This window comes from Pongo abelii, chromosome 2, assembly GCF_028885655.2.
Source record: "Pongo abelii isolate AG06213 chromosome 2, NHGRI_mPonAbe1-v2.0_pri, whole genome shotgun sequence".
In the NCBI taxonomy this organism is placed as follows: Eukaryota; Metazoa; Chordata; class Mammalia; order Primates; family Hominidae; genus Pongo; species Pongo abelii.
Genome location: NC_085928.1, coordinates 51,494,343 through 51,504,699, shown reverse-complemented (window position 1 = coordinate 51,504,699; position 10,357 = coordinate 51,494,343).

Genomic DNA, 10,357 nt, shown 5'->3' with positions numbered 1-10,357 from the left:
ATACAGACCACAAAGTAGGATTCTTAGACCTTGTGCAGGAAAAAATTTCAGGTGAGTCAGAGAGCACAGTGAAAGAAGTAAGTTTACCAGAAATGACTCCAATAGAGTTGGACATCCTCAGAAAACAAGAGCAGGAATGCATTGTCTTTTGTTAGTGTCTCTACTTATAAGTAACCATAAAGAGAAAGAGTTATAATTAAACTTGGAAGGTGCAGATGTACTCACTAAAGTTGGGGCTATTGGTTTTAACAATGATCATTAACCCATTGACCTAAGCTAGCTCATTAATATTATCCTTACAAAAAAAATGCTGCACTCCTAGGACATTTATACATTTTTCAGGCTTAGTGGAAGATGTTTTGTTGGACCACAAATATTCTGCAATTGTAATTTGTGGCCAGCTAAAAAATGTGGCTATTTTCAGACCATGAGTATTAATCTTCTAGATGCCTTGTGAGTATCTAGCTACTCATATTAAGATAGAGTATTCTAGTCATGTTTATTAAACTAGAAGCTTGGTAACCATGAGCTGCTCTAACACAACAAGTCTACTCCTCAAGGAGAAAATGTATTTCTCAGGAATTCTGTGCATTTTATTTGATGGAATTTGGTATGTTTCCCAAAATGGCAGAGAAGAGTGAAATTAGTCCTCAAAGATTTCTCAAGATTGGATATAAAGTAAACAAAATGATTATAGGTAATATGCAAGTTGATACAGTTGATATTCAAAAGAAATTTTGTTTGAAACACAATGAGATTTTTATTTTTCCTTATTTATTATTATTATTATTTTGAGACAGAGTCTTCTCTGTTGCCCAGGCTGGAGTGTAGTGCACCATCTTGGCTCACTGAAACCTCTGCCTCCCAGGTTCAAGCAATTCTCCTGCCTCAGCTTCCCAAGTAGCTGCAATTACAGGCATGCATCAACACACCCAGCTAATTTTTGTATCTTTAGTAGAGATGGGGTTTCACTCTGTTGGCTGGGCTGGTCTCAAACCCCTGACAACAAGTGATCTGCCCACCTTGGCCTCCCAAATTGCTGGGATTAGAGGCATGAGCCACTGCTCCCAGCCACAGTGAGATTTTTAAATAATTCTAACTGATTTCCTGCTGTTGAGCAGGGAGCTGAGTAAATTCAACAGATCGTGGGCCTAAAGTAGGAGAAGACTGAGGACAAACTCTAGAACACATGTGATTAAATTAATTACAATGGAAACCAAATCAAATTTAATAAGGCTGTACCTCTTAGTTTCAAGATGTTTCCCCTCACTTTGAAATGTGGTGTTATTCAGTGGAAAAGAACAGGGTTCCCTGCAGGGATTGATTGACTGAAAGATATAGCTCAGGATTAAAAATCCTTTTTTCCACTTATAAACTAAAAATAAATTTTGTCATAAAAGAGGCTGTCACTAAACCGGCATATCTGATCTTATCATGTAGGGTTGTTAAGTACCACATTTCAACTTCTAGTCGTAATGATGGAGAGGTTATTGCTATAAACTAAACTAAAAATAAATAAACTAAAAATAAATTTCTAAGCCCCTATTGACTAAATGGACCCCTCTTCTTGGATAAGGACATTCCAAAGTTAACCTGAAAAGCTAGTTCAAGCCATGGGCCTCATTATATTCTCCTCCCTTTGGTTTTAATTTTAATTTCAATTTTTAATTTATTTTTGTGGGTACATAGTTGGTGTATATATTTATGGGGGTACATGACATACTTTGATACAGGCATGCAATGAGTAATGCATAATAAAAAATGGGGTGTCCATCCCCTCAAGCATTTATAGCTTGTGTTATAAACAATCTAATTACACTCTTTTAGTTTTTTAAAATGTACAGTTAAATTATTTTTGACTATAATCACCTTGTGCTATCAAATACTGTCTTACTCATTCTTTCTAACAATTTTTTGTACCGATTTCACATCCCCACTACCCACCTGTTCCCTCACTGCCCTTCCCAGCCTCTGGTAACCATCCTTATACTCTCCATCTCTATGACACCAATTGTTTCGAATTTTAGCACACACAAATAAGTGAGAACATGTGACATTTGTCTTTCTGTGCCTGACTTATTTCACTTAACATAAAGACTTTCAGTTCCATTTATGTTATTGCAAATGGCAGCCTCTCATTCTTTCTTATAGCTGAATAGTACTCCATTGGATATATGTACCACATTTTCTCTATCCAGTCAGCTGTTGAGGGACATTTAAGTTGCTTCCAAATCTTGGCTATTATAAACCCTGCTGTAGCAAATATGAGAGTGCCAATATGTCTTTGATTTACCAATTTTATTTCTTTTAGGCATATACTGAACAGTGGGATTGCTAGACCATATAGTAGCTCTATTTTTAGTTATATCAGGAACATCCAAACTGTCCTTAAATGTGCTCCCAACAGCAATGTACAAGGATTCCCTTCACTCCACATACTCACCAGCATTGGTTTTTTACTGACTTCTGGATAAAAGCCACCTTAACTGGGGTGAAATGATATCTCATTTCGGGTTTGATTTGCATTTCTATGTTGATCAGTAATGTGTAGCACCTTTTCACTTGCCTGTTTGACATTTGTATGTCTTCTTTTCATAAATGTCTATTTACATTTTTTGTCCACCCTTTAATTGGATTGTTATATTTTTTATAGAATTTTTTGAACTCAATATATTGTAGTGTATTAGTCTGTTTCAGCACTGCTATAAAAAATACTCAAGACTGGGTTATCTATTTATTTAATGAGATGAAGTCTTGATCTGTTGCCCAGGTTGAAGTGCAGCGGTGCAGTCTCGGCTCACTGCAACCTCCGCCTCCTGGTTCAAGCAACTCTCTGCCTCAGCCTCCTGAGTAGCTGGGGTTACAGGCACCTGCCACCATGCGTGGCTAATTTTTGTATTTTTAGTAGAGACGGGGTTTCACCATTATGACCAGGCTGGTCTTGAACTCCTGACCTCGTGATCTACCTGCCTCGGCCTCCCAAAGTGGTGAGATTACAGGCATGAACCACCGCACCTGGCAAGACTGGGTAATTTATAAAGGAAATGGGCTTAATTGACTCACAGTTCCACATGGCTTGGCAGGCCTCAGGAAACTTATACTCATGGCAGATGGGGAAGCAGGCAGCTCTTACATGACAGCAGGTGAGACAGCATGTATGTGAAGCAAAGGGGGAAGAGTCCCTTATAAAACCATCAGATCTCGTGAGAACTCACTCATTATCAGAAGAACAGCATGGGGGAAACCACCCCCATGAACCAATCACCTTCTGCCAGGTCTCTCCCTCAAAACCTGGGGATTACAATTCAATATGAGATTTGGATGGGGACACAAAGCCTAACCATATCATGCAGCTATTAATTGCTTTTCAGATGGGTAATTTACAAATATTTTCTCCCATTCTGTGGATTTTCTCTTCACTTTGTTTATTGTTTCCTTCACTTTAAAAAGGCTTTCTGACTTGCTGTAATCCCATTTGCCCGTGTTTGTTTTGGTTGTCTGTGCTTATGGGGCATTATTTAAGAAATTTTTGCCCAAACCAATGCCCTAAAGAGTTTCCCCAATGTTTTATTGTAAAAGTGTGATACTTTGAGGCATTAGGTTTAAGTCTTTAATTCATTTTAATTTGATTTTTGTATGTGGCAAGAAATAGGGTTCTAGTTTTATTCTTCTGCCTATGGCTCGCCAGTTTTCCCAGCCCTATTTATTACAAAAACTGTCTTATTTTTTATTGTATGTTCTTGGCACTTTTGTTGAAAATAAGTTTAGTTTAGCTGTATGAGTTTGTTTCTAAGGTCTCTATTTCGTTCCATTTGTCTTTATGTCTGTTTTTATGCTAGTGTCATGCTGTTTTAATTACTATAACTTAGTAGTATAATTTAAAACCAGGTAATGGTATTCCTCCAGTTTTTTTATATACTCAGCATAGCTTTGACTATTGTGGTGTTTTGTGACAGTTCCATATAAATTTCAGAATTTTTTTTCTATTTCTGTGATGACTGTCTTTTTTTTTTTTTTGATGGCATCTCACTGTGTCACCTAGACTGGAGTGCAGTGATGCGATCTCAGCTCACTGCAACCTCTGCCTCCTGGGTTCAAGCAATTATCTGCCTCAGCCTCCTGAGTAGCTGGGAAGGCACCCACCACCACGCCTGGCTAATTTTTTTGTATTTTTAGTAGAGATGGGGTTTCACCAAGCTGGCCAGGCTGGTCTTGAACTCCTGACCTCGTGATCCACCAACATTGGCCTCCCAAAGTGCTGGGATTACAGGCATGAGCCACTGCCCCTGGCCTGTTACTTTGACAGAGATGGCATGAAATGTGTAGATTGCTTTGGATTGTATGGACATTTTAGAAAAATACTGATTCTTCCATTCTGTGAACATAAAAATATCTTTCCAATTTTTGGGTCCTCTTTCATTTCTTTTATCAGTGTTTTACAGTTTTAATTGTTGAGAACTTTTATTTCTTTGGTAAATTCCCACACATTCTGTTTTATTTGTGGCTACTGCAAATAGTATTACATTTTTGAACTCTTTTTCAGTTTGTTGACTGTTGGCATATAGAAATCCTACTGATTTGTATATGTTGATTGTGTATTCTGCAAATTTACTCAAGTTATTACTTCTAATAGTTTTTTGGTGGATGTATTAGGCTATTATCACATTGCTATAAAAAATAACCAGTGACTGGTTAATTTATAAAGAAAATAGATTTAATTTGTTCGTGGTTCTACAGGCTGTACAGAAAGCATAGCACTGGCTTCTGCTTCTGGGGAAGCCTCTGGCAACTGACAAGGTGAAAAATAAATCCGGTGCTTGCACATCACATGGTAAGTGCTAGGGCAGAGGGTAAGTGCTACACAGTTGTAGATAACCAGCTCTCATGAAAACTTACTATTGTGGGAGTGGCACCAAAGGAAATGATGCCAAACTGTTCATGGAAATCCTGCCCTCTTGATTCAATCACCTCCCCACTAGGCCCACTTCCAACATTGAGGATTACATTTCAATATAAGATTTTGGTGGGAACACACACCCAAACTATATCATTTTGCCCCTGGCCATTCCGAATCTCATATCCTTCTCATATTTCAAAATACAATCATGACTTCCCAGTAATTCCCAAAGTCTTAACTCATTTCAGCCTTAACTCAAAAGTCAAAAGTCTCATCTAAGACAAAGCTAGTTTATTCCTCCTATAAGCCTGTAAAATAAAAAAAAGTTAGGCACTTTCAAGATACAAATGGGGCAGAGGCATTGGGTAAATACTCCTATTCTAAAAGGAAGAAATCAGCCAAAAGAAAGGGGCCACAGGACCCACAAAAGTCTGAAACCCAGAAGGGAAGTTATTGCATTGTAAGGCTCCAAAATAATTATTTTTGACTCGGTGTACCATTTCCAGGGCACACTAATGCCTTGGGAAGGTTCAACCTGTGACTTTGCATGGTTCAGCCCCCATAGCTGCTCTCATGGGCTGGCATTGTGTGCCTCTGGCTGGTATTGTGTGTCTCTGGCTTTTCAAGGTACAAGGTGCAAGCTGTAGCTAGATCTACCATTCTGGGGTCTGGAGGACAGTGATCCTCTCCTCACAGATCTACTAGGCCATGCCCCAGTGGGGAGCCTGCATGAAGACTGTCACCCCACGTTTATTTTCTCCATTGTTTTAGTAGAGGTTCTCCATGAGGGCTCCACCCCTGCAGCATGTTTCTGCCTGCACACCTGGCTTGTTCACACATCCTTTGAAACAAAGGTGGAGGCCCCCAAGTCTCAACTCTTGCATTTTGTACACCCACAGGCCTAACACCACATGGAAGCTACCAAGGCTTATGGCTTGCACCCTCTGAAGCAGTGACTGGAGTTGTAACTGGGTCAATTTGACCTACACCTGGAGCTGAAGCAGTGGCCAGGATGCAGGGAGCCATGTTCCAAAGCTACCCAAGGCAGCAGGTCTTGGGCCTGATCCCAGAAACTATTCACTTCTTTTAGGCCTCAAGGCCTGTGATTGGGGGGCTGCATTTTAGATTTCTAAAATGCCTTCAATTCCTCTTCCCCATTGTCTTGGCTATCAACACTTGCTTTTTTTTAGGTTTTACAAATATCTCTAACAAGTCATTGTTCCATAGCCTGCTTGAGTTCCTGTCTTATAAAATCTTTTTATTTTTTAGCCACATGACTAGGCTGCAAAGTTTTCAAGCTTTTGCACTATGCTTCCCTTGTAAGTTACAACTTATATATATTTTTTTGCTAGATCATGTGAACATAGGTTGTTAGAAGCAGCCAGGCAACATCTCAAATGCTTTGCCACTTAGACATTTTTCCAACAGAAACCCTAAATCATCAATTTCCAAATCAAAGTTTTATATATCCCTAGGGCATGACAGAAATTCAGCCAACTACTTTGCTAAGACAACATGCATGACATTTGTTTCGGTCCTAATAAGTTTCTAATTTTATCTGAGACCTCCTTAGCCTGGCCTTCACTGTCCAGATCACTACCAGCATTTTGGTCACAGCTATTCTACCAGTCTCTAAGAAAATCTCAACTTTCCCTCATTTTTCTGTCTTCCTCTGAATCCTACAAACTCTTTCGATCTCTGCCTGTTTACCCAATTACAAAGCTAATTTCACATTTTCAGGTATTCTTGTAAGAATTTTTCACTCCTTGATGCCAATTTTCTGTATTAAGCTATTTTTGCATCACTATAAGAGTGGGACTGGATAATTTATTTTTTAAAAAGGAGGTTTAAGTGGCTCATGGTTCTACAGGCTGTAGAGAAGACACAGCACTGGCATGTGCTTCTGGGGAGGCCTCTGGAAGTTTCCAGTCATGGCAGAAGTTGAAGCAAAATCTTGCACATCAAAGGGCAAAAGCAGAAGCAAAAAACAGGGGCGAGTTGTTACACACTTTAAAATAACCAGATCTTATAGGAACTCACTCACTGTTATGAGGATAGTACCAAATGGGATGGTGCTAAGCCATTTCTGAGTAATCCATCCCGATGGTTAAATCACTTTTCACCATGCCTACCTCCAACATTGAGAATTACATTTAAATATGAGATTTGGGAGGGGACATACATTCAAACCCTATCAGAGGAGTCTTTATGTTTTTTCAAATATAAGATTATATCATTGGCAAAAAAAGATAATTTGACTTCTTTTCCAATGGGGATGCCTTTTATTGCTTTCTCTTGTCCAATTGTTCCAGATAGGACTTTCAGAATTATGTTGAATAACAGTGGTAAAAGTGGACATTCTTGTCATCTTCCAGATTTTAGAGGAAAGGCTTTTAGTTTTTCCCCACTTAGCATGATACTAGCTGTGGGTCTGTCATATATGACTTTTATTATGTTGAGGTATGTTCATTCCATGCCCAGTTTTCTAAGAGTTTTTTATAATTAATGAATATTAAATTTTATCAAATAATTTTTTAGCATAATTGAAATGATTATATGGATTTTGTCCTTTTATTTATTTATTTATTTTGAGATGAAGTCTCCCTCTGTCACACAGGCTGGAGTGCAATGGCGTGATCTCAGCTCACTGCAACCTCTGCCTCCCGGGTTCAAGTGATTCTCCTTCTTCAGCCTCCCGATTAGCTGGGATTACAGGAGCCCACCACCGTGCCTGGTTAATTTTTGTATTTTTAGTAGAGACGGGCTTTTGCCATGTTGGCCAGACTGGTTTCAAACTCCTGAACTCAGGTGATCTGCCCACCTCGGCTTCCCAAAGTGCTGGGATTACAGGCATGAGCCACTCTGCCCGACCCCTTCATTCTGTTTCTGTGATGTATTACATTGATTGATTTGAATGTTGAACCATCCTTGCATCCCTGGGATAAATCCCACTTGGTCATTATGAATTACCTATTTATGTATTGTTTAATTGAGTTTGCTAGGTGTTTTGCAAATTTTTGCACCAATATTCTCAGATATGTGCCTGTAGTTTGCTTTTTTAATGTGTCTTTGTCTGGTTTTGATATCAGAGTAATACTAGCCTCAAAGAATGAGTTTGGAAATGTTCTTTCCTTCTCTATTTTTGAGTCTGGTCCTACTGACTTTTTTATTAAGGCTTTAATTTTGTTGATTGTTATTGGTCTGTTCAGGTTTTAGATTTTTTCCTAGTTCAATCTTGGTAAGCTGTGTGTGTCTAAGAATTAATTTCCTCTAGATTTTCTAATTTGTTGGCATACAATTGCTGATAGTAGCCACTAATGATCTTTTGATTTTCTGAAGCATTACTTGTAATGTCTCCTTTTCACCTCTGATTTTACTAATTTGTATCTTCTCTGTTTTTTAGTTAGCCTGTCTAAATATTTGTCAATTGTTTTACTTTTCAAAAAATCAACTTTCTGTTTCATTAATCTTTTGCATTTTCTTCATTTTATCTTTATTTACTTCCACTGTAATCTTTGTTATTTTCTTCTAATTTTGGGTTTGGTTTGGCCTTTTTATTCTAGTTAATTAAGTTGTATTATTAGGTTATTTATTTGAAGCTTTTCTGTTTTTTATGTAGGCACTTACAGTTACAAATTTTCCTTTTATAATAGTACCTCTTTTACTATATTCATAGGTTTTGCTATGCTATGTTTCCATTATCATTTGTTTCAAGACATTTTTCTCTTTTCTTCTTAACTTTCTTATCGACCTACTAATCATTCAGAAGCCTATTGTTTAATGTCCATGTGTGTATAGTTTCTGAAATTCCTTTTTTAATTGATTTCTAGTTTTATTCCCTGTAGTCAGAGAAAATGCTTGATATTACTTCAATTTTTTGGAATGTTTTTAGAATTGTTTCTTAACATATGGTCTATCCTTGAGAATAACCCATGCACTGAGGAGAAGAATGTTTATTCTGCAGCTGTTGCTGAAATTTTCTGTAAATATCTATTAGGTTCATTTGTTCTATAGTGCAGATTGTCTGATGTTTCTTTGCTGATTTTCTGTCTGAAAGGTCTATCCAATGACTAAAGTGGGGTGTTAAAGTGTCCAGCCATTATTGTATTGAGGTCTCTTTCTTTAGCTCTTATAATATTTGCTTCATTTATCTAGGTGTTTTAGTGTTGGGTGCATATATATTTTCAATTATTATATCCTCTTGATGAATTGATCTCTTTATTATTATATAATGACCTTTTTAATCTCTTTCTACAGTCTTACAGTCTTTTGTTGAAATCATTTTTATCTGGTATAAGTATAGCTATTTCTGCAAAGAACTCAAACAAATTTACAAGAAAAAAAAAAACCCCAGTGGGTGAAGGATATGAAAAGACACTTCTCAAAAGAAGACATTTATGCAGCCAACAGACACATGAAAAAATGCTCATCATCACTGGTCATCAGAGAAATGCAAATCAAAACCACAATGAGATACCATCTCACACCAGTTAGAATGGTGATCATTAAAAAGTCAGGAAACAACAGGTGCTGGAGAGGATGTGGAGAAATAGGAACACTTTTACATTGTTGGTGGGACTGTAAACTAGTTCAACCATTGTGGAAGACAGTGTGGCGATTCCTCAAGGATCTAGAACTAGAAATACCATTTGACCCAGCCATCCCATTACTGGATATATACCCCAAGGATTATAAATCATGCTGCTATAAAAAACTGGAGGCTTTCTAAATAGATCTTCATTAATGTTGAAAGAACGAGGTTTTAAGTCTTGGTCTCAGCCAAAAGGAATTCCTCGCATACCCAGGAGGGATGAAACACTTGCATTGTTGCATTAGATATTCTTAGAGAGAAAGAGGACCGTGTGTAATGGAAAATTGTTAGCTTTGCCTTGATTCACTGAGAAAGTTTGAATTGGTTTAGAAAGCATAGTTCTGAGTTTTCTAGGAGAAGGAGAAAAGTTAGGGTAGGGCATAAGAAGTAATGCCCACACCAAAAAGTTAGAAAGATCTCAAATTAACAATCTAACATCACAATTGAAAGAATTAGAGAAGCAAGAAGAATTCAACCACAAAGCTTATAGAAGACAAGAAATAACTAAAATCAGAGCGGAATTGAAAGAAATAGAGACATGAAAAACTGATCAAAAAATCACTTAATCAAAGTTTTTTGAAAAAATTAATAAGATAGGGTACTAGCTAGATGAATAAAGAAGAAAAGAGAGAAGATTCAAATAAACAAAATTAGAAATGATGAAGGGAATGTTACCACTGACCCCAGAGAAGTAAAAATAACAACCAGCAACTACTATGAACACATCTACACACACAAACTAGAAACCCTAAAAGAGATGGATAAATTCCTGGCCACATACACAGTCTGAAGACTGAACCAGGAAGAAACTGAGTCCCTGAACAGAACAATAATGAGCTCCAAAAATTTAATCAGTAGTAAATAGCCTA